The sequence below is a fragment of the Ursus americanus genome, chromosome 14, assembly GCF_024610735.1.
Source record: "Ursus americanus isolate L20-20 chromosome 14, mUrsAme1.1.p, whole genome shotgun sequence".
NCBI classification, from domain to species: domain Eukaryota; kingdom Metazoa; phylum Chordata; class Mammalia; order Carnivora; family Ursidae; genus Ursus; species Ursus americanus.
Genome location: NC_142140.1, coordinates 25,852,824 through 25,879,531, shown reverse-complemented (window position 1 = coordinate 25,879,531; position 26,708 = coordinate 25,852,824).

The following is a 26,708-nucleotide window of genomic DNA, read 5'->3' as shown; positions in this document are numbered from 1 at the left end:
AATGGGCAAGTAGAGAGGACTCCACAGTCAGTACACAAATATGCCTCATAGCCACGTTGGGTCACCCCGTGCATACCTGTTAGCTCATCAGAATGGAATTTCCAACTGGTAAGTTGTGGTTGAATGCTTTTCCCCATGCTAGTGATCCCCTACTGAGACAGTATTTCATCAATTTATAAAATAGAATTCGCAGAATATTTTATGGCAGGTAAAGACAGTCAAAAATCATTGAGTAGAAAAATAGTAATAATTCATTATGTATATGTGTGGCAATCAATTACCATAATTTGCATTATACTTGTCTATAATATGACAAGTCATGACACATGAGATTGGAAAGTACTGGAACTACTATAGATTATCCTCACAATACATAGAGTCTGAAGGAAGAGAACAGCTGGGTGTAGGGGTACAGAGGGGCTTATGGGTTAAGGTACTATTTTTTAATTGAAGTCTAGTTATCATTAATAGGTGTGCTGTAAAATAGGGGTCAAATGAAATTGGGAAAAGTTAAGTTAAATAAAAGTACACATGGCTTCAGGAATCCCTAAGGTCTTTAATTGACTAAAATGCATATGACTCTCCAAAAATAGAAATAGTATGGAGTTACTGTGCAAAACCTTTTTGACCATAGAATATCTAAGGAATTCACTTTGGAAATTGCTTAAGTAATCCTTCTCTTGTTCCTTTTTCCACATAGGAGAGAGACAGTATGCTCTTCTTTCTCACCAACTTCATTGGATGTATAATATGGAAGGGGTTTATCTCCACACAATGTCTCAGTCCTTTCCTATCTGATGATATGGTTGTCCCCAAACTGGCTTTTCTTTGTATTTATGGCAAGGGATAAACCCGATAAAGCTCAAACTACTAACAAGTACCAGGGGCTTTCATCAACCAGACTAAGTCCAGAGCCTTTGCAAAATGACCTCCCAGAACCCACAGGTAGTCTGTTACTGGAACTATTACTACTGTACCAGAGAGTACACTTTGTCTTTGTTTTCAGTGTATTTTCTTTCCCAAAAGGAAACAAATGGGCTCCAAGTAATGCCTAGAGAAATGTATAGAAATACCTGAAAACTTGCATCTCCGTAATTTTGCAAATAAATGAAGAATGAATGCATAATTTATGCAAGCTTACATGCTTGTCACAGTTAACTGTCATTCTATATGGCACTCTTGATTTTCTTTGATAATAATGGAATATAAATACTCAGAGAAATTGGCCAATAGAGGGAGTTTAGTTAAGCTATAATGATTAAGAACATGGCTAGGAGTTATATGGTCTTCTTCACCTTTTCTAAGCTGCCAGGTAGCCTTTTATTTTGCAGTAATGAAAACTCCAGCCATATGAGCAAAATTCAAATGAAGTCTATCTGCCAAAAGAAATAGAACTGAGCATGTATTCTCTGTTCCTGCTTCCACTGGGAAGATGCTTTTTCCCCTAAGAACACGTTTAAAAGGATATAAAAGTGGCTTTCTATTTTTGGCCAGAAGCAGAAAATGAAAGACAATGGAGAAAAAATATTAGCTCAGCTTTTCCAGGCTTGAAATAATGTGTGATTTTTGCTGTTTTTCCAACTTTTGAGAACAAGTCTGGTAGAATGCTTAATTCATTCAGCTCGTGAATCACCTTTCCTTTGTGGGAACATTAATGCCAAGCTAAAATTTCTCCATATGAAGAAAGAAAAAAAATTACATGGAGCAAAGCTAGGAGTAGATTCGTAAATAAAATCATTCTGTCTCTACCTCATTAATTCTCCCTTCATCCTGCGGAGGTCCTGCAAACTGTAGCAGTGCATCATTTAAATGGTACCTTCAGGTGTTTCACTGAGACATAATTAAAATTGATGTTGTCATCTGGCGTTTCCTTGTGCAATTTGTCTAACTCCTTGCTAATGACAAAACAAAGCTCTTCATTATGACTTTGTCTTTCTTTAAGAAACTGCCCAAGATTTTCTCAAGGTGCTCTGGAAAACTGGCCAACAGAAAGAGAACTAAGGGTCCCTACAGGGATTTCCTTAGCAATATATCCAAGTGGTTCATTTGAATGGACCTGCCATGACAGGCAAGTGAGTATCCCTAAGACATCCCATTCCATTGTTGAAAAGCACTAATGAGTTTTTTTAAAAATCTTCCTTACATTCTTACATTTATTTACTCCCTCAAAAGATATGTTATGAGGCTCATACTATGACTTTCCAGTTAGAAATTAGGCCATGATAGCTTACAAGCTCCAATTCCTTAGAGGAGCTCACAGTCCAGCAGGAAGACAGACATGAAACTAGTAATTAACAATAACACGTGAGGAACACATCAAGAGGAAGTAACTGGTGATGTGGATTTAACCTGCAGGTCAGGGAGGTCAGGCTCCCTGAGGAAGTGAACTCAAGAAATCTCCCTAAGGATGCTAAGGGGAGATGGGGCTGAGGAACAGACCAAGTTAAGGGAGGGATATGGGCTGTAGATGACTGAAAATAAAAGAGCTAGGCACTTGCCTTCTGTCTTGCATACATTGGTCCAAGTTTTGCCTTTAGTTTCACATAGACTAAGACTACTTGCTCCCCCTACAAGACCACTAATAAGATTTATTTTCTACTATTTTCATTTTGTGTTTCTTGAATACAATGATTTAAAAATGAGAACTAGTATTTATTGAACATTTACTTTGCACCTAGCCCACTGAATTCTCACAAAACCTTTTCTCCACATTTGAGGGAAACTGGAGTTCAGAAGGTTACCCAGCCAGGCAATTACTGAGCTAGAATTCAAAGCCATATCCGAGATGGTGATGTTCAAATATAAGATTATAACCAGTTTACTGGGGTTTCTTCACGTTCAGATTCTACTAATTACTTCATCAAAATGACAGGGGTGATGTTGCGGGATGTGTTAAAAAGATTCCCAGGGCTCATTCAGCTGTTTTGAGTCTGAATCTCTGAGGATGTGGTCTGCAAATTTGCATTTTATTTTATTTTATTTTTGTTTTTTTTTAGAAGTTATTTATGTTTAATGCTTAAACGTCTGAATGCACAATCTACCATTATAGAAGTACTGGTGGTCAATATGATGCATTAGAACTATGTACAATGCACAGTTTAGTATCTAAATCTTTCTACACTGTAGAGTTTTAGGAAACTGTTAATGACATCAAACACTAAGTACTTAAGACAAATCTGCATTTTAACAAGTTCCCCAGGTGCTTCCCTTGTTCCAGGACTGAGTAAGAGAGAAGGGGGCGGGGTGAAAAGGCAGAGAGGGAGGGAGGGAGGGAGAGAAAGGAGGCAGAGAGACCATTGCTGATGCACTTTACTCTCCTCCATGTTCTTAGAGTGCTTTTCTGCCTATTTGGTGAAATGCTGCAATGCAGAATGGTTATGATTTTCGAAACTGCAAATCATTTAGCCTCATGCATTGGCAAGATGTCTCAGCAAGGCACAGAGAGCTGCTTATTCAGGCTTCAGCCAAGCTGTGAAAAGTGAGGCTTTTTCAGAGGAAGTGAGATAAGACAAAAACTTACAAAAACAAACATCCTGAGGCTGGTGTTCAAAAGGCCACTGGCAAAATCTATAGTCTAATGTGAAGTGAACTAAACAAACACATTACTGGGCCATCCAGGAAACGTGAAGCAGATGCCTGGAAGTGGGATGTGTGTTTTCAACCTGGGTAGAAATATCCTGGGGAGTGATGATATGGAATCAGACGCAAAGTTCAGATAAAAACAACAAGGGGGATTTGCAACAGGCAGTGTCTCCAGGATGGACAGGAGGTGCTGCCATCAAGTGGTTTGGAGCAAATTCAGGGAAGGTGGGAGATGGGTGCTCCAATCTCACTTAAAGTTGCATGCCCCAGGTTTCTCCCAGTCCTGGCATGACCTAATGGCAACTAGTTAACGAAGGAGTGGTGGTGGAGACCCTGTGGTCCCAGCCAAACTTTAGAGCTTTTGATACTGAAAAGATTATGGTGCTGCCTAGCCCCTCCTATTATATACTTTAAAATAAAAACAATACCAATTCAAAATAAGAACAAAGGTAGTTCAGCAGCTTTCCAAGTTTTCCTCTGAGACGCATTCAGTGCTTTTTGAGAAATACTAAACAGCAATTTCTGGCAAAAAAAAGAAAAAATGTTTTATGTGTTTCACTGGTACCCAACACACAAGCTTCATCTGTTTTCGAACCCCCTGGGACAGATTAGGTACTCGCTCTTAATAGTAGCAACATATATTCCCAGATGCATTTACTGCAGGCTCCTTCCCTAGCTAAGGATCTCCATTCTGCGGATGCAATCTTGCTAGTGTGGTACTATTTGGCATTATTTGAACCCAGCTCTGCAGAAATGAGGAAGGTGCCCCAGCTGCCCTCTCCTCAGGATCAGAGTCTAATTCTCTGCCGAGCCCTTTTTTCCCCTATACTTTCCCCGTCCCATCATGACATTTAATTAGTTATTTTTTGCTTGCTTTTAATTAAAGAATCACTGTTTGCACTCATCCTAGAACCATTCACTGAATGCCATCTAACTCTTGACATTTATTTAGGAACCATCATTTTATTTTGCAGAGTTTTTTAATAGCATGAATATTTGATGACTAGAGTAACTCACGGCCCTCTCCAAGCACAAGCTCTTTCCTCTCCTTCTAGAAGGTAATACCAGTCAAGTCAACCTTCAAATTCACTGTGACTTCATCACACTGAAATTTCAACTGCATTTTGGATTTATCTTATCAGTAATAATCGGGAAAATTATAGTATATTTTAAGGTAACCATACATATTTTTGTTGTGCCTTGAAAAATTACGTGTATTTCCTCAAAAAATTTTTTCCTTGGGAAGTAATTTTTTCTGCCACCAGCAATGTTTAAACATTGCAGTTGTCATGGTAATGTCTAATTATTATTACAAGTAAATTTTTCCAGATCTAGATCTGGGTACAGGCAGGACAAGATATACTCCGGGGGGGCGAGGGTGGGGGGGAATGACCTCAAAAACACTTAGCCACTACTTTCTTTGTTAAAAAATTGCTTTCGGGTCATTTAATTCTACCCATGTCATCAAGGATGCCTGTTTTTATAAAAAGCTGGTTTTATACAGCAGGAAAATTGGCCCTTTACTTATGATGCCTAATGATTCATGGTTGTTAGGGAACTTTTTCGCAGAACAAAGCAGATGGGATTTGTTGGTGGAGTTTGCATTCCACAGCATCTCTTAGGGTCTCTCTGGGGGTCAGGGATTTAAGTCTTAGAATGGTATTTGGGCTCCAAGTTGTCCAGTTCCATCTTGTGGAGTTTCTGAGCACAATTGTAAAACTGATAAAGAGGCAACAATGTGAGTTGATACAAGATGTCACTGCCCCCGAAAGACCTAGAGGCACCGAGGGTCTCAGTTCTTAGAAATGAGACAGCAATGCTCACTGAGAAGGGAAAGAAGCATGGGCAACAGAGAAACGTGGCTGTAATAGGGGTGATCAAAATCATGTAAAATGGCTTACACTTTAAAAAATTACATAGACACGTTCTGTACATCTGCCTTGGGATAGCCAAAGCTTTCTGGCCCCTGAAGCAACTCACTGAGGTCTGAAAGAGGATTCCCTTCCGTACATACTTGTTCTTCTCACTTGAGTTCCTGATCCTTTCATCTAGATCTATACCCAAGGACCAGGTTTTGGTAATCGTGAGGCAGATCATGTTTTTGTTTTTTGTTTTTTTTTAAGATTTTTATTTATTTATTTGAGAGATGGAGAGATAGTGAGAGAGAGCAACGGTGGAGGGGAGCAGCAGCAGGAGAAGCAGGCTCCCCCTGAGCAGGAAGCCCGACTCGGGGCTCTATCCCAGGACCCTGGGATCATGACCTGAGCCGAAGGCAGACGCTTAACCGACTAAGCTACCCAGGTGCCCCTGGATCATGTTTTAATAAACTTCTTTGGAGCACTTAGTAGATCTAGAGCGAGAAACACCCTATTTCCTGAGTTCTGCAAAGTTCATCCGTCAAGTTAATACTGGATTATAGGGAGAACAACTGTACTGATGCAGGTAAGTTATATTCCCAGCTCAGATATTTTAAAATATGAAGAAAAGAGAGTTTATCTTAGAATAGGGTGCTTGTGGGATATTCAGGAACATAGTTATATTTAAGAATATGGCTTTACAGCAATGTCCACAATAACTAAATCGTGGAAGGAGCCGAGATGCCCTTCAACAGATGACTGGATTAAGAAGTTGTGGTCCATATATACAATGGAATATTACTCAGCTATCAGAAAGAACGAGTTCTCAACATTTGCTGCAACATGGACGGCACTGGAGGAGATAATGCTAAGTGAAATAAGTCAAGCAGAGAAAGACAACTATCATATGATTTCTCTCATCTATGGAACATAAGAACTAGGAAGATCGGTAGGAGAAGAAAGGGATAAAGAAAGGGGGGGTAATCAGAAGGGGGAATGAAACATGAGAGACTATGGACTATGAGAAACAAACTGAGGGCCTCAGAGGGGAGGGGGGTGGGGGAATGGGATAGACCAGTGATGGGTAGTAAGGAGGGCACGTATTGCATGGTGCACTGGGTGTTATACGCAACTAATGAATCATCGAGCCTTACATCGGAAACCGGGGATATACTGTATGGTGACTAACATAATATAATAAAAAATCATTAAAAAAAAAAAAGAATATGGCTTTAAATCAGACAACCTAGGTTTAAATTTTGGCTTTGCCATGCATGAGTGAACTTGAACAAGTTATTTAACCTCCCTATGCTTCAGATTTCTCATCTTTAAATCGGGATGATGGGCACTATTTTATATTTTTTTGAAGAGGCTGAAAATATTGTTAGTAAAACATCAATATCACCATCATCATTGTCATTCTTCTGAGGTCTGGGCTAGAGATTCAAAATGTGGTGGTTGTCAACATATAGGCACCAGGTAAGGGGGTGAACATAGGGATTAAGAATTTGGCTCTTGATACCTGGGTGTTGATCTCAGCTCTGCAACTTTTTAGCTGTGTGATCTTGGGCTTACTCAACCTCTCAGGGCTTTAATTTTCTTGTTGGTCAATGGAAACAGCCATAGCACTGATCTCTAAGAGTTCACGTGAGGTTTAAATTAATGACTATACCTAACACGACTGGCCCAATGCCTGGTACATGGTATTCAATAATTATTAGCGATTTTTCTTTTATTATTCTATGGTATTTTAAAAATCTTCTCTACTGTGATAAAATATATGTAACAAAATGTACCACTTTAACCATTTTTAAGTATACAATTCAGGGGCACGACTTGCATGGATACTGTTGTGCAACAATCACCACCCTCCATCTCCAGAACTCTTTCATTTATCCCAAACCAAAATTTCCCGATTCATTAAGCAATCACTCCCTATTCTCCCCCAACCCCTGGTAACCACTCTTCTGCTTTACATCTCTACAGATTTGAGTTCTCTAGGTATTTCAGTGAATGAAATCATGCAGTATTGGGCCTTTTGTGACTGACTTTTTTCACCTAGCAAAACGTCCTCAAGGTTGTTCCATGTTATCACATCTGTCAGAATTGCCTTTCTTCTTAAGGATAAATAATAGTCCATTGTGTGTATATACCACATTTTGTTTATCCATTCATGTGTTGATGGACATCTGGGTTGCTTCCCTCTTTTGGCCATTGTGAGTAGTGCTTCTGTGAACACTGGTGTATACAATGCTTATTAAAATACAGCATCAGGAAATCCCAAAGAGAAGCAATTGGATAACGAGAAAAACCTAAGGCTCTCCAACATTTAAAGAGCAGGCAGAGGAAGATTTACTGCTTTAGAAAAGTTCTTTGAAGGGTTTTAAGTAGAGGGAAGGTTTGATCTCATTCAGGGGATGTTTACAAAACATGTCAAGGGTCTGATTTAGGATCGTGGCATTGCACACAGGCAAGAGTGAACATACAGACACACTAAGGAAGTATCACAAAAAGAGTCATACCAGCAAGGAGAGCCATAATCAAAACTTCACAGCTTCTTCAAGAAGGATTTGCTGTCCTCAAGGGCTTACAATGTGCCTGGCACTGCTAAGTCCATTACATCACAGCTTTAATCCTCTCTGCTGCCCTAAAGAGTACCATCCCATCTGGTGGACGAGGACATCCAGCATTGTGTAATTGCTGTAATTTCACAGAGTGAGCTAGTGCTCAAACCAGCACTTCACCCTGGGTCTGTCTCCTGCTAAAACCTGGGTTCAAAGCAATATGCTCTGTGCCAGACCTGAACAAGGCAAGAACTCAATTCACATTCAGCAAGTATTCCTCTGAATCCTTGTGTCTGGCTTGATTGTCTCTTGACACTGTCTTTAAGACATTTCCAGAATCAAAAGAGGTCCATTAAGTGTCTACTGGATTTGACACATTTATATTCATATTCTTTTGGCTTGCCAAGGAGACCCCACCAACAGCTTAGCCTGTGATATCCCTGATTTTTTCTTCACTAAATGTTCAAGTTATGGTCTGTGGATTATAGCATGGTAAAGCCATACAAAGGGTAGATCAGAGGTCAGGAATTTTCCCTGTTCATAACCCCATTCTATTTCAGGTTCTATAAAAGAAGGCAGCTCAAGTAAAAATGACATTTCCAATATTTTCTGCTGCCTTCCAAAAAAAAAAAAAAAGAATTTTTACAAATCAGATGTATGGCACAGTTGTGGCATGCTATACAATTTACCACTTCCAAGGTAGTCTCTAAAGTTCCATTTTCCTCTCAGGTGAGTTTACTCACACCCAGGGTAAGAGACATGAGCAGCCCAACATTTCCTTCCAGAAATACATGACATGTGACAGATGTGTTGGTGACTTCTCAATAATTAAGGTGTTATAACAAGCTGAAAAGCCATTTCAAGGGATTCAACAGGCAAAAATAATTCTGTTTCTATAAAATGGTTATGATGCCAGCCATAACTCTTTAATAGGATTGAAGTGATAAGCACAATGATACATGTAAATTTGTTTTATGCACTATAAAGTAGCTTATATATGTAAGGAATTATTATTTTTATTATTACAAATTGACCTGTTTTACATTTGATGGTACACACTTAAAAGCACCTTGTATCAGATAACTATCGACGTATGTTAAAATCTAAATTCAATTCAATTTTTAGCTTTTTGTCTTAGCAAGCTTACAAACTTAGAAACTTGGCATATGGACTCTGGATTTAAAGGGGTGAAGGAGTCCCAGCTTTCTTACCCTCAGCATTGTCACTGGGGACATTTTGGTCCAGGTAACACTTCATTGTGAGGCCATCCTGTGCATTGTTGGATGTTTTGCAGCATCCCTGGCCTCTGCCTCCATCTCTGAGCCATGACAATCAAAAAGTGTCTAGACATTGTAAATGTCCCCTGGGGGGAAAACTGCTCCAGATTGAGAACCACTCCCATAGACAATGGAGTTGGAAAGGCTGGTATAACAGCATGGATGATGGTAAGTTCTATGTAATTTTAGATTTTTTAGTATTGTTTCTGCTTCATGGAGCAAACACAATTTAATCCTTCTCCTTCACAAATCTGAGAAGCTGAAATGAACAGTGCCCGTAACGTGGCACTGAATTATGTGCCTAACTGTTGCAGCTTCTAGGGGATTAGCCATCCTTGGCTAAATTAGCACTTGGATTATGTCAACATGGAGACCAGAAATGAACAAATGTAAAAGCAAATGAGATGGGACTTTGTTTCCCTGTCCCAAATGTTTTATATTCTTGATATAAAAAAAAGATCGATGGCCAACACTGCCCAAACACAACTCAGCTTCACACACACACACATACATAACCACACACACACACACACAACCTCTAATAAAGGCCCCCAAGATCTTGTGTTCTTATCTTCTAGGTGAAACTGGAAAATCTCAGAGCAAATAAGTCTGCTGAATAGCAATTTCTGTTTTTTCTTTTTCTTTTCTGAACAGAAAATTTCACTAAGTTCTCAACCTCTGAGGAGAACTTTATCAAAGTTGCTTGTTGTTGCTACCTGTTAAATGAGATACCAAAATCCTTGGAGCTTATCAGTTTCAGAGAAATCAGAAATATAAAATATGTGTCATATGTGACACTTCAGTTACACCTTTCCCTGTAAGGCCACCAAGGAGTCTATAGTTTAATTAAGACTTCAAATTCAGAGAGGCAACAAAGACGTAGATAAAGTGATTCACCCAAGGTCATATAGATGGAAAATGACAGACTAAAAAGTGAACACTAGAGGGATTTTCAACTTTCTTTTCCTGAGTTATTTTTCATCCCTCTCTCCTAACTTCTACCTTCTTTTTATTTTTTCATTCTGCCTCCCTTATCTTATTACTGATGATTCTGTCAACACAGTGCTTGGCTCATAATAGACACTCAAGAAATATCTATCACTCAATGAAAGAAGACTCAAACCACAGATACCAAGGGAAATAAATTACAGCAAGTTCCCACTGAAGAGATTATTTGACTTAGAAGAATATGGCATTGTGACTGTTTAAAAGTAAAAGTGCTGATCGACAGCATTTTAAATTCATGGCCACAGATCTCGAATGAACGTTCAGTTAGCAATCCTACTGTCTAGGACATTCAATTCCTCTTCCCCAAAACAATGAGTTCATGAATAACCTTAGAACTCCATAGATATTTTTTGGTGAACAATGAAATACTAAAATAAAAACAAATTTACAGATAAGACCTTGGCTCAGCACAGCTTAAAAACTGTCTGCTTTTGATGAAGCCCATCTCCAAGAGTGGAACATGTGGAGGCCAGTCAAAGATCTCAACTGGAGCTTTAAAACTGACAGCTCCTGAGTCTCCACACACTGCCATTTGAAAACAGATGGCATGCCTTCCTTTCTTTTAAGGTATTTCATGAACAGACACACAGAAAAATAAAAGCCTCATTTTGCTGGTAATTCTCTACCTTCTCCATTCACTCTCACATTAAGGAAATGGAAGAGAGACCAAGGCCAAGTGCACCTTCTAATATCCTTGCCCAAGGAGCTCACTACATGGCAACCACATAAATCGCATATCACATGCAAACACTCGCAGAAACCCAGAAGTTCAATTATTGTGTGCATTACTACAGTCACAGATATGGGTGCTTTGGTTACTTGTAGTCTCTGGCAATTGACAGTGTCAAGCTGCAGTAATGGCCTTGCGGTTTCCCTAATTGTTATTTCCCCTGAGAATGCTTAATGGAATTCATGCAACATAATCGAACTTACACAAACATTTCACATGCATGTCAGCTTTGATGGAGGTCCAACCAATGACAAGAGAACAGATAAATAGGTACATCTCACTCTTGTTCCTCTGCCCTGCTGCACTTGAACTGTTATAAACGTGCATTATCTAAATTCCCTGCTTCCACTGTACTCCTTTGCCGACCTATCTCCCCCAGATAGAGTGTGAACATCGCTGCTGGACTGATAATTCTAAAATGTAAATCGGACCATGTCACCTCCCCGTTTAAAACTCTCCAGAGCAATTTCACTGTCTGAGGCCAACTGGCCCCTGCTCGAGCCAGCCTCCCACTGTCCCAGTATGGTCCCGCCACAGCCTCCAATCAGCCCAAAGTTTTCCCAGTCTCAGAGTCTTCACATGAGCAGCCCCCCAGCCTGAGAAACTTTGCCAGGTCTCATTCTGCTCGTGTCCCCATCAGACAGTGCCTCTTCAGACACATTGGCCCTGTGGGCTTTATCTACATAGGTCTCCCCCTTCGTTCTTTATCAGAGTACCCCAGTTACTTTCTTCATAGCAACTGTCTCAGTGTGCAAATACTTGTTTACAAATAATTGTGCCTGTTTCCTTATCTCTTCCCTCAAAGACTGTAAGAGATTGTGTCTATTTCATTCTCTGCTATAGAGCAAGTTTACAACTTTATTGGACACAAAGCAAGCATAATAGACGTTGCTTAAATGAACAAACATATATCATTACACAAATGGATGACAGCTTTGAAGAAACACATTTGCCTGGGAAGAAACAAAATTTCAGCCTTCTATCCAATGATTACACATCCCCATTTAGTCTTCTTTCTCTTCATGCACTGATTGTCCTTTTACCAAGTTTGGGATTTACAGGAACTCACGGTTTTCCAACGTGGCATGGCCCGAGGAAATGCCAAATGAGTCTGTTACTTATGTTTCGTTCCCAGATTTTTGACCCCTGTATATTTTAAAAGAAATCTAACCTTGATTCATTTATAGTTGGTAAAAACTATTTCATCTAATTGTCCTCAATTTTTTTTAATCAAAACCTTCTTTTGCTGACACAGGAAGTCATATTTTGTCAAGACTAGATGAACTTGAGCCCAGAGAGGTTTGAATTCTCCTGCAACCTCAAAAACCACAAAAATGGAAGAAATTTGGGAAGTCAAATATGTCCTTGCGCCTCATCGATAGGGCCTAACATTTTGTTCATCTTGGGAAGATTTATGTGTTGCCAGCTCCAGCCCTACCGTAGTTTCTCAGTACAGACACGAGATACAATGTGGGAACTCCGACTTCAGAAGACAGTTTTCACAGCAACCCCTTTTAGCTTTTGAGTTTCTAATGTAACCTTTGGAAACAGCTGGTCCAAATTCCATCTTGTCCCAGACCCACACAGACCTCCTCTGCATTATATTCAGTTTGAGGACAAAGGAAGTTCAGGGAGGAGCACTGAGCAAGATGTGATTTGGCCAAGTGATTACAGCTGCTTTTGCAAGCAGCCACCCAGAATGCAGATTTTACTGTTTTTATTTTTTTAAAACCTTTAAATGACTTATGGAACTGTATACTTTTAATTTTTTTCCTCTCAAAGCTGAGACAGAGAGCTTAACCCTCCTGTGTGTTGTCCTACCCATTAAAATAAACCTTCCACAGTCACAAAGCATACCTCCTCATGACCTGGTTAATCCCCCCATACACAAAGACTACCACAGCTCTTAATCTCCATCAGTGAGGTACAGTACAATATAATTAAATAATGTGTGACACCTCCGACTTGGAATGAGGGTTGTACGTAAACAAAGTCTAAGAGAAAAGAGTTCCAGCCCTGAGTCCGGAGTCAGACAGTCTTAGGTTTATACTTCAGCTCTTTCACCTGTAAATTCTATCACCTTCACCTCAGTTTTCTCATCTAAAAAGCAGGGCTAAATAAGAGAAACTTCCACATCAGAGACTTACTGTGAGACTCAAATAAGTTAATGCAGATAAAATGCTTAGCACAGGGCCTGGCATAGATTACAAACTCAGCAAATAGAAGCCAGTATCATAATTGCTTTTTTTTTTTTTTCTTTCTGAATGAGGAATAGGTAACAGCAACTGTCTGAGGTAGAATCTGGCACTTGATTAGGCTCATTCAGGAGCGAATATTCACACACGGGTATGCGTCTGCCTTGGCATACACAGTTCAAAGCCTTCCTACAGCAAAATGGTGAGTGACTTCACGACATAAATCTTAGGGACTGTTTTCAAAGAGATTAACTGCATGTGTCACGTGTCTACTATTTTTTAAATTTTATGTTCTGGAACTTGAGATATGAAACTAAAATTCAACTACACATGAAAATATTTAGGGGTAAAAACTGAAGAGTCTCCCTTAGAAGTCCACGTTTGAAAGATAGGAGAGAAAGGTGTTCCAATGCACTACTAATGAAAACAGAAATTGGCACAACCATTTGGGAAAACGGGGCACAAACATTTCTTGAGTATTAAAGCTTACGCATCTTGAGACCTAGCAATTCTCTATGTGTTTAACACTAGAGAAACATAACCAAGAAGACAAGCACAAAATATTTAGAATGGCAGGGTTTGCAATAGGGAGAGAAATTGGAAACAACCAAAAGGTCCTGTCACTTTTAAGTAAGAGAGACTAATTCCTCTAAGAAATTACCCAAAATATTTCAACAGATTAAAAATTTGATGTGTGGGGGGGTGCCTGGGTGGCTCAGCTGTTAAGCGTCTGCCTTCGGCTCAGGTCACAATCCCAGTGTTCTGGGATCGAGCCCCGCATTGGGCTCCCTGCTCAGCGAGAAGCCTGCTTCTCCCTCTCCCACTCCCCCTGTTTGTGTTCCCTCTCTTGCTGCCTCTCTCTGTCAAATAAATAAAATCTTTAAAAAAATTTTTTTTGGTGTGGGTTTTGCGGGCAGCCTGGTAATTCCGTTTCCTGGCCTTATTTCATACATGGCTCTGCCCTTTCCTGGGACCTTGGAATCTTCTGCTAAATCTTCTGCATTCAGCTAGCATGCAAGGGATGACAAAGGGCAGCAAAGACTTCATGAGATTTTTAACAGACTGGGCCTGTAAGTGTCATAGATCACTTCTTTCCACAGAATGCAGTAACCTAAGCCATATCTATTCATGATGTGGTCTGGATACAGCTTCGGGAAGAACAGGAACCAGGCCTTTAATGAACAACTACTCAGTTTCTGACACAAATAGTACAAGAATAATAAAAGAATAAGACAGATCTATGTTTACTAGCAAATGAGACTTTTTTTTCTTTTAAGATTTTATTTATTTATTTGACAGAGAGACAGCCAGAGAGAGAGGGAACACAAGCAGGGGGAGTGGGAGAGGAAGAAGCAGGCTCCCAGCGGAGGAGCCTGATGTGGGGCTCGATCCCAGAACACTGGGATTGTGACCTGAGCCGAAGGCAGACGCTTAACAACTGAGCCACCCAAGCACCCCAAATGAGCCTTCTAAGACATACCACTGAGTAAAAAAGTAAGCAAGAGTCTTGTCATAGGATGGGTTTCCTGGAAGCAGACTGTAAGATGGAGTTTACTATTCGGGATATTTATTAAAGACTATTCATGCTATCGATATCTGAACGAGTAGGATTGGTCAGACAAAAAAGTTGAACTATAATGCAGGCCCAACAGCAGCTTTGGTCACTCCACAGAGAGCTCTGAATATAGAAAGTTCATTCTGAGTTGTCCCAAGTTGGGCCAACATTCACAGTCTTGCATTGAACGTGCACAAGAATTTGCACAGTGGTATTAAATGGAACTGAGTTAGTTATTAAATGTTGGCTAAATCCGAAAGGGGTGAGGCTGAGGTGCTTCTGGGCAACTGAGGCAGTCCCTGAATGGTTTGACATCTGAAGACTGTCTGCCGACAACATTCCACATGGAGGCAATGAGTCCTTCATTGAAGACAAGGATTTGGACAATGCACCACAGTGTCTACCATATACCTAAACAATCTAGATGGTCTACCATTATTGTAAAACAAAACAAAAGGCCATGCATACTTTCTCTGACCAAATTTCTGCATAAATACATAGAACAAATCTGGGTGGATAAAAAGCTGAACCCTTTTTATAATAAATAAGCATCAGGATTGTTGTGCTCCTTTTGAGAAAAGGAGGTGGGTCTGAGATTGAGGGTAAATGTCAAAGAAAACTTCCTATCTGTAATGTTAATATTTTCAAACAAAGAAAATAAATTGCTATATTAGTTATGTAACAGGGATTTAATAAAATTGTATTTGAGATGTACTTATTGTACAAAAATAGTAATCAAAACAATATTCTACAGGAGTACAACTTTCCCTTTCTAAAGCATCAGATTAAAATAGTTCTTATTTATTCAAGGATTAATTGACTTTCCTTCTCTCTTCTTCCTCCCACAGGTTTATGGCCATTTCATTGCTCACTAATATTTCCATCAAAAGGTGACTTAGTATAAGGGCCCTGGGTGTGGGGAGAAGAGGAAGGAAACTAGATTCAGCAATTTCCATTACTTGCTAGTAACTCTGGTGAATAGGTTTAGTGGGGGAAATGCTGAATATCAGTTATTTGGATTATCTGAGACTGTCAACCATCCATGTTACACCCTCTTCCCATTAGCACAGACTCATGAGAATTGGCCATAATTGCATTTGCAGTGATGGCAACTGAAACAAGATTGTTTTCAATGATTATGTGATTCTGATTAAACTGTTTTTTCTCTTTTTCAAACAGCATATCCTAACAAGGCACTTTGAGGAAAGAGACATATCCTATTGTATTCTTACCTGTTATATATCTACCAGTCTTTCAGGAGGAGATAGATAATCTAGATAGAACAAGACAATTTTCTTGAATTTGAAAGGGCATTTCATCTTTTGTTTTGGTCTGGTAATAGAATAGTTTATGTGGGATGCTTAGTAGTAGAAAGGCTTAATATAACCAATAAAAGGACATGCAATAAATATTTTGAATAAATACTTAAATTCAACATCATTAAATATTTTCATAATGCCAGTGTTATAACTCTATCTTTAAAATCTCTGTGTTATGACTGTTCATACCCTGGGTTTTAACCAACAACTCAAGCCAATTCAAAGATGGACAGTTTTCTCTTGGAATTACCATGCTGTGTTAGAAAAAGTTTGGAATAAAATTTGAAAGACTAGGGATCCAATTCAGACCACCACTTATTTCACTTAGTGATTTTTGAGGCAAATCCCACACACTCTGCCTCAATCCGTTCAGCTATAAAATGAATATAGAAGGACAAATCCTATGCTTAATGTTTTATACATATTTTTGTATTCATGATTTTAACCTGACACCGATATTAATAAGCTACTGAAGGATTTCTTTGGTATCAAACAGAACTGAATCTTGACCTAACCACATAATGACTGTTTGATATTAGGCAAGCTAAGTGACCTCTCTAAGATTATATGTCTATGTCTTCCTTTGTAAAATGAGGTTACGTATAGTTCATTTATTGCCAGATTGCTGTGAAGGTCAAAAGTGAAAAAGCATGTGAAGTGCATTGCACAAAGCCTGGGATACAGCAGGTCCATAATAAAAGGGAGTTATCCTCAAGTCTCAGCTATCCCTCTAACAAGACCCACTCTGCTTTTCTCTTTTTTCAAGGAAAAACACACGTTGTAAAATAAGCATTCTTCAAAGACAACCTGAAGACGTCTGGGAATTCCAAAGGCTGAAAATTCCATGAGTTCATAGAAGCTTTCACTAATTCCACTAATCTAAAGACAAAAAGGAGAAAGTCAACTGTGTGCCCAAACTCATTTCTGATGATTTCTTCCATCCTACCCTTTCTGCCTCTCTGGGGGTGGCTGTGCCTGTAAAAAACATTGAAGTTGTCAGGAACAGAGTCAGCTTTCAAGATTGGAATGTCAGAGTAGAGTCTTCTTTTCTTCAGACCAGAAGAGGCTTGGTTGGGTAAGAGTTTCCAGGTCTGAAAGGAGACAGAGCTGGGATGTGGGAACCGATACAGATAAACAGCACAAACACCTTGAGACAGTGATATATCTAAAGAGACTAAAATAGAGCAGGAACAAGATCATGAAGCAAGATGAGATAAGAAACCAAAGACCCTGTCTAAAAGCTCTAATGTGTGTTGCAACCAGAGGCTGACTATATCCTACAAAGTTCCATTTTACATAATTGCAATGGGTAATGGGCACTTTCTTGTAAAAAGGAGAGATTTGTTTTCCTTTTTATGGCTAAAGCAAAAAGTATGAGAAGTAGCCCCATTATGAAGTACAAAGTATCATCATGTGGCTGGTATATTTCAGGTGAGTTAGACTGAGATGATTATGTAACTGGGTTGGTTTTTCATAGAGCAAAACCTTATTTCTAAAGGTGCTGAGAGACAAGATGGGGACAGGTATTAGAAGTTTCAGGTGCTGTCTTTTGCCATCAAATAATATACACTTGGACACTGAGCCAAAGAAAGAGGGTCTCTTCCTCACTAGAATGTAAGCTCCAAGAAGGCTTGTCTGTTGTATTCACTGTTGTACTCCCAGCTCCTAGAATGTGCTCAGCTCTTGATACGTATCTGTTGAATTAACTAACCAGCTACAAGGCCTTAGGAAAAACAGTCCACCTGTGAAATGAGGAGATTGGATTAGACATTCTCTAAGATCATCCTAGTTTAAAAACTGTATGGTTGTATCAGAGATTAGAAATGAAAAAATGGTCTTTACATTTTTTTTGTCTCTCTTACCTATGTCCCTTCTTCATTCAATGTCTGTGTGACCAGGTCCAGCATGGCTAGGTATATCCCCTGGTGGGCTACAAGATTAAGATGCCTTCAGTAGTCCAAAGATATACTTTGTTTATTTTTAAAGAGATTTTGCTTATTTCAATATGTATTAGAAAAATGCAATTAGTTTTCCGAATCTATTTATGATAATGTTGTAGAGTTTACTTTTCAAATAAAGTTATAGGCAAGTCAATGTAAAGAAAATATTTTAAGTAAATTATAATGCAAGTGGTTAACACCAAAACTTACAAAACGGGGGCCCAAGCAACTGCTATTTGAGAAACTGTCCATCAGTATTTAAGGCATGTATCTTAAACCCTAATTTTGACTAGTGCTCTCAGAAGAAGGAATCACATCTAAAGTAACCTTTAACACTAGATCCCTATTTATGATAAAATAACTATCTTAATTTTATTTTTTAAAAATATAGCTGTTCTTCTGGACTAACTGCTACTGAAGAAACTACCTACCATAAACAATTAGAAAATTGAAAAATTTATATACAACCAAAATTTTCAGACAGTGGACAATAGGCAGCACAAGACTATGATTCCTGAGAGAAAGGAAACAAATGACTTAAGGACATAAGATTTTTTTGCCTGGAGATACTTTCCAGATTGGTACTCAGGGAAGGGAAACCCAGGTAGAACATGGGGCCTCACTAACTAGAACAGACAGAATTCAAAGACTAAGTAAGCTGAAGTGACTGGAATTTTGTGGGTAAAGTACTAGAAAGGTAAGAATATTTAGGGAAAAAAATTCAAAAAATATGCACAAGGGCGCCTTTGAGCCTTTGGCTGATTATTAAGCCAGATAGGATGATATTCCACAAGGTAAAGAACAACTGGGGAAAGAACAATAACCCAACTTAACAGTTATCTCCCCTTGGGCTGAACTATCTTCAAGTTCCAGCCAGCCACAGAGGAGAGACATCAGTGAATCCATTAAGCATTCAGTAGAGACCCTACAATGGCCATGCTTCAGTAATAATACAAACTACCCCAGAATAAAGACTACTCTATATCTTCCCTAACACATCGTAAAAACAAGTCTCAAGAAGATTAATCTATAAGAAATTGAAATGATCAAAGAGCAACACTCTTTAAAGGAACATCATAAAATCCAGACATTCAACAATGCAACATTAAGAATGCACAGCATCCAATCAAAAATTACCAGACACGGAAAGGATTAGGAAAAAACTTTTTTTCCATAAGCAGGAGAAAAATTAGGCAACAGGAATAGAGCCAGAAGTGACAGAGAAGATGTAATTAGTGCATACAGACTTTAAAATAGCTATTATAGTTTATTTATTTCAAAAACATGAATACAATTAAAGCAATGAAAACTATTTTTGAAAAAGATGAAACTTCTAAAACAGAGAGAAATAATATTTAAAGTGAAAAATTCACTACTTGTGACAGCAGTTTGATTCTGCAGAAGTAAAGGTCAGTGAACTTGAACAAAGAGAAGAAAGAATAGTGTTTCCCAAAACTGGTGCTGCAATAATCAGATGTCTGTATTGAAAAATATCAACTTTGAACCCTACTTCCTACCACATACAAAAAATAAACTAGAAACAGATCACAGAACTGAATGTACAATTTAAAACTGTAAAGCTTTATGACTGTGTAGGCAAAGATTTCTTAGGACACAAAAAGCACTAACCATTAAAAAAATTGATAAACTGGATTTCCCCAAAAGTAAACATTTTGCTACTGAAAAACGCTATTAAAAAAAGATGTCAAGTCAAAGGCTGAAAGAAAATATTTACAATACTTATCTTAAACATAAAATTTTACCCAGAATATAAAAAGAACTGCCATACCTCAATAATAAAAATACAACCTAATTTTTTAAAATGGGCAAAAGATTTAAACATATACCTCACCAACAAGAAAGCAGGTAAGTGGCTAATAAACACTGAAAGATATAACAAATCATAGTCACCATAGAAATGTGATTTTAAACTATCCAATTTCCACTAAAACGGTTAAAATGAAAAAAGAGGAACATTACTAAGATTTGGCAAGTATACAGATCTGAAAATGGCACTCACTTGCGGTGGGAGTATAAATAGCATAAATATCTTAGAACACATTTTGGTAGTTTCTTACAAAGTTAAATATAAACTTACTATATAACCCGTCAATTCATCTCCTATGTATGAACCTTAAAAAAAAAAGTATATGTACACAGTCTGCTAGTATATTTATATATGAATGTGTGTTGATATATACAATATGAATGACTCTCAAAAATAGTTTGCTGAGTGAAAGCAGCCAAACACAAAAGAGTACATATCACATGATTCCATTTGTATAAATAGGTAAGTCCAGTCTATACTGATAGAAATGTAACAGCAGCTGAGGTTGGGTTGGGAAGTTGTCTGGGCAGGGTCAGAAGATAATATTTTAGTGTGTTGGAAACTTTGTGTTTCTTGGGGCACCTGGGTGGCTCAGTCAGTTGAACACCCGACTCTTGATTTCAGCTCAGGTTATGATCTCAGGGTCGTGAGATGGAGCTCTGCTTCTGGCTCAGCGCTCAGTGTGGAGTTTACTTGGCATTCTCTCTCTCCCTCTCTCTCTGCCCCTCCCCCTGCTCACTTGTGCTAAATAAATAAATAATCTTTTAAAAAAAATTTCTGTTTCTTGACTTGGGTGTTAGTTACATGTGTTTAGGCACGTATCAAAATTCATTGAACTAAGTACTTGAAATGGGTACATTCATTTTGTAGTATGTAAATTATACTTCAATAAACTGGGGAATATGCTTATTTATATACTCACGGGGCAAAGTTATTTAGGTTTCTGCCTATATATCCTTTGCATCAAAAATCTTTTTGCTATTTGTTTCAGATTTATATTCTTCGATGTCTCGCCTTTGCTACTCTTGGTAAGTCTTAACCGCTTCCCCCATCATGTTGCATGACCAACATCATATGTGATAACTGTTGTCATGCATGGGTACAAATGCTTTCAGTCGTGCAAAACGAAACCTTCACAGACTATTCCCAATTAGGTGACATTCTCATGAAAGTTTTGGAGTAAACCAATTGAGACCCGCAGATCTATAATCTTCTAGCTCATGTTAATGCCATGATGCTTAATTGTTCTTTATGTAGATCTTTAGCAACTCTATTTTCTTCTTCTAAACACAACAAACTAAAGATGTTATCCCACATCTATGCTCCTGAATGCCATGCATTGGTGAAAGGAGGCAGGAAGAAGCTTAAGGACTCAACATGCTTTTCATGCTCTGAAAGCCTCTTTGGACCAAAGATAATACAGACTGTGGGTGTTGCTGCCAAAAACATCAGATTTTTGGTTTCAGCTCATGATTCAGAAGCTGAAAGTGTCAACTGGGTAACAGTATCCAGGAATAATTCAGTCCAATAGTCTTTGTAGAGTGATGGACACGATGAATGTCAGCAACACTGAACAGCCAGAAAACAAAAGTACATTGTCAGCTAGCAACAGTAAGAGAATCTTAACAGATGTAATTTATAGCGTTACTGTTGATGAAGTTAGTAACCTTTAGCAAGGAGATGCAGAATCAATAGCTGCCTGAGAGTTTGCAGCTGCAGAAATTTAAATGGGAACTGACCAGGAAGTCAGGTGTTAAGAGGTGCTGGCAGAATATTTAAACCAGATGAAAAATATTTCAGGTTAATTATAAATGACCAAAAATGTAGCATTAGAATAATTTCTTTAACTTCCTAGAAAAACTGAATGTTTAGTAAAAATATAGCAAATTTAGAGAATTATACACTGATACATTTATGGAAGGGACTTTGGATATTGGCTTTGAAATTGCAGAAGGGGAAAATATATATTTTTTAGAATTCAATGCATGCACTTCTATTTATCAGTGCACCATCTATTTCTCTGCTTAGATTTTATGTTGCTGTTGTTGAGATGCTTATCATAGAGCTACTCAATTGGACCATGGTATATCGATGTACAGAGTTAATCAACATTCTAGATAAGTGATAAGGCCTCAAGGAAGAAGCACATTAAAGCTTGCTCTAACACAATTGAGTTAATACCCTTAGGAATATATAGCTGTTAAACAAAACAGGGAGGCCATATTGCTCAGTGAATTCAGTGAGATCTAATGGGAATTCCAGAGTAAATTTATTTTTAAGATGTGTAGGCAGCTTAATACTTCAAAGTCCTTTTCCTATTCTAAAGCAAATCACCCCACCACATCTTTTCATTTAACACTAATCAATTTGCTTAATGGATTAGGAAAGGAAAAGATGTGCCCCAAGTAGTTTGATCCTTCTTACCTTTATATTTTGCATTTATAACTCCTTTCACAGCCTCTTACAAATCTATGTTACCTCTGCTGTCACAGTATTATCTTTTGGCTTCAGAAATGGTGGGGGTATTCAAGAGGCTCACTTTTTATAGTAGCAAAACACCTCTACAAATAAACAAAGTGTCCATCAAAAATAGAAGAGGACGTCAAACTGACAAAGTGATTAGGAAACTTTGAGTAACTTCAATTCTTAGTGCAGCAGAATGAAATATGTCTATATCCTCAAACATTCCATATGCCTATTTCAAAATGTTTACTTTAAAAGTGATAGTAAATAAACCTTGACTTTTTACAACTTTTTGCTATTTATTCCCTTACCCTCATAAGTATATCAACTTAATGCACACAGTGAATGATATTCTGTGGATTTTAAAAATTAGTGACTATCTCAATTAAACTCGAAGTCCAAAGACAATTGGACTGGCCTCTACAAATAATTAGTAACATTCCAAAGAAGGCTTTCTTACTTTTTATTGTCTAATTCAGAAAACACAAATAAACACTGTATTCAAACTAAATGAAATTAAGAATGACTTTTATGAAAGAGGATGAAATTTTTAACAGCGACCTTTTTGACTTGGGAAGATTTGATTGAGAGTTTGAACACTCTGTTACGCACACTAGCTCTTTCAACCAACTCTATTGTTAGCTGCCTACATTAGTCCCAGTAATGATAGCAACCACATCTACAATTTTTTCTCTGTTCAAGTCACTGTTCTAAGTTCTCCATAGTTACTCACTGAATTCTCTGAATAATCTTATGCATTAGTTATCATCCTCTCCATTTTACGACTGAAGCAACTGAAGCACAAATACTTAACCTGCCCAAGATCACAGAGCTTGGGAAGAGATGACATGGGTTTGAGCTTTGAACAAAATGACATCCTTAACTGCACAAGAAACAAAACAGGAGTGGGTCCATGAAAAACCACGTGTGGATGTCCTTCAGCTAAAAATACCAACCAGCTCAAATGAAACAACAAACAATCCACTGATGGTCAGGAAGGGTCAATATCTTTCTATGCCCAACTGCGGAACTGAACAGACTTCACTTATAGTTAGTCTACATGAATTCGTGTTAAAAGAAGGAACAATGCTAAGCGAAATAAGTCAAGCAGAGAAAGACAATTACATGGTTTCACTCATTTATGGAACATAAGAAGTAGGAAGATCAGTACGAGAAGAAAGGGAAGAAGAAAGGGGGGGCGGTAATCAGAAGGGAGAATGAACCATGAGAGACTGTGGACTCTGGGAAACAAACTGAGGGCTTCAGGGGAGGGGGGTGGGGGAATGGGATAGGCCAGTGATGGGTATTAAGGAGGGCACGTATTGCACGGTGCACTGGGTGTTATACGCAAGTAATGAATCATGGAACACTACATCAAAAACCAGGGATGTACTGTATGGAGACTAACATAATATAATAAAAAAAATTACTAAAAAAAAAAAGAAGGAACAAATTCCAAAAGCAGGGTAGGGTATCTTTTGAAATATAAGGAAGAAATTTTAGAATAAATTTCTGGTGGTACCTCTTATTGCTGAAAAATAATCTTCATCAAAAACAATTTTAAAAAATCAGGGACGCCTGGGTGGCTCAGTCAGTTAAGCATCTGCCATCAGCTCAGGTCATGATCCCTGGGTCCTAGGATTAAGTTCCACATTGGGCTCCTTGCTCAGTGGGGAGCTTGCTTCTCCCTCTGCCTGCTGCTCTCCCTGCTTGTGCTCGTTCTCTCTCTCACAAATAAATAAATAAAATCTTTAAAAAAATCACCAACAGTTTTAACTATGGACTACTGAATGGTGAACTGTCAAAGATGATGGATTTTTCAGTCTATTAGTATGGAGTGGAGCACAGTGAATGTTTGCTAAGCAGGCAGTGAGACTGGCACTTTACATGTGGCACAGCATGGTGGGTTAGGACTCATGTCCTTTTTACAGACTTGGAACCTGAGGCTCAAAAACGTGTTAAAAAATCACACAGCTCTGCTGGGTGGTAACGTTGGGATTCATCTCCTGCTCTGTTTACAAAAACTCATTCTTTCCACTATCCTGCACTTTGAATCTCATCACAGAAGCCCTAAATACAAACAAGAACAGATATCATTGTCCAAGATGAGTTTCAATTGTCAGCTTCTCTATTGAGATAGACAGTTTGGCTTTGGAAAAGAAAATTACCGGTTAGTCTGTCACCCGATTTCAACTTCTTCTCTCTCAGCTTACACATGAGATGGTTTCCTTAAAATTTTAATGTTTGCAAACAAATCAAATCTGGTGATATCAGATTAGCTATATTTTCTGAACAAACAAGGTGTAGGAGGGGTGGGAAAATAACCTGACCTTCTTCTTGAGATTGGAAATGCTTCAAGGCATATGTGAAAAGCCTCCAGGGGAAAATATGCACTATTTTTCACCAGTTCAGCTCAGTTTCTGTTGCCTAATCATTTTCTTATCGCCAAATATTACATATTTACACAGGTGCTTCTCTGATTTAATTGTTTGGAAGCAGTCACTGGAAGCAACACTATGTGACTCAGCTTTGGTGATGCAGTCCAGCTGGGGTCTGACAGGTAAATAATTACCACTAATCAAAGCTTAAATGAATTCAGGTTCTTCAAAGTCAGATGCGGGAAAGGGGGTAGGGGTTATAAATGAACTGTTAGCAATATCAGGAGAAATAAGAGCTGAGCAGTCTAGTCTGAGCCGAACACAACAAAGAGAAGAGTTAACACAAGTAAGACCTCTGCTGCCACATGCATTACAGCACGGAGACCTCTGGCTGGGGCTCTGTCACTCCCCGTTCAGGCATAATGAGCTTGGGGCACTCTGTAAAACTGAGCGGGTGATGAGCTATGTCCTTTTCAATCCTTAGAGGGTATAATCTCATGATTTCATGATGCAGAATTCAGATTTCTTGACATGAAGAGGAAAAACACTTCTTTCTCTGGCCTTTGTATCGATAAATATTGTTTAAAAGAAAAACTAAGCGTGGACACATTTGCTCCTTGATGACAAACCATATGTTCTGAGGGCTTATTAAGTGAGCAGGTTTAGGTGGGAGGCTATCCATCCTTAGGGGCCAGTGGAGATTTCCAGGGAGTTATTATGGAGGAGACCTGCCCCAATGCCTGAAACCCCTACATGATGTATTCACAAGCTTTGAGGACATTTGTTTAATTGTAGCCCATACTGGCTGTAGAAAGCCTTGCTGCCATGTTTGCAGGTCATTTTTTCAGGCTCCTGGTAATGAACAAAACAGGTCTGATAATTTTCAAGAATATACTCAGGAAATGTGTGGTGCAGGACTGCAGCTTTCAAGCAGTTGACACAGAAATCTAGTTCAATCAGTGTTGAGAGCCATGCCTGAAGAAGCCTTCTGTGTTTTGGGACCAGCCAGGGTAGCTGTATCAGCCACGACAAGGCCATATTTTGACTGGTTTTCATCAATTTGACTTGGGTGTTTTTTCCCCCCTTTTTCTGCCTCTTGTAAAAGCATTTGGCTTCGATGCACAAAAAAAGAATTTTTTTAGTAGTAACTCCAAGTACTCTCTTATTGTCTCATAAAATGTGGGTTGAAAGGTTTACCTTATGGTTTGACTCCTGGCTAGAAGTAAGCAAGAGTCCAACATCAGGAGAAAATATTAAATGACCACTTGTGCTTCTCTTCTTTATTCTTTTCTGTAGTCTGAAATTGTGATGCAGACACCTTTGCCCTGAGCAGAATTCTCACCACAGCCATGAATGTGGGGGTTTGGGAGAAAAACATGCTCTCTTGTCAGAATGAGCACCCTAAACATCACAAGCCCAAAGAAAAATACTAACATCTTAAGGAAATGGTTTTGACTGAGGTCTTCCAAAATGCACTACTATGTGCTGACTCAGGGAAACTTAAGCAACATGCTGAAAACATTTACGGGCCTGGAAAATAACTGGTTTAATAATTCAAGATGCTTTTAAGTTACAAAATGAATACTTAGAAACAAATAAGCCTCCCTTCCCAAAAGTAATGTTGTAGAGTAATCCACTCCTGAAATGAAAAAACAGAGCTCGCCATCAGATGCAAATTCAGTCTTGGGAAACTCCTAAACAATGGACTCCATACTGCGTACCTCTCACCGTGGAATGGAGCATCTGCTTCATGACTTCAAAATATTTAGATGAAAAATGAAATATTTAATCAATACCTCAGATGTATTTTCATCTGAGTGTCATAGATCTCAGTGCTTCCAAAGAGGTTTTTCCAAGGGTTCCATAGTCTTGGATGATTTTAGGAGGTTCGTTTTTTGTTTTTATATCGTTACATAGTAGGTCCTGAGAGACACACCAAGGTTTCACAACCTCGGCAACTATTAACATTTTGGGCTGAGTAATTCTTTGCTGAAGGGACTATCTATGCATTGT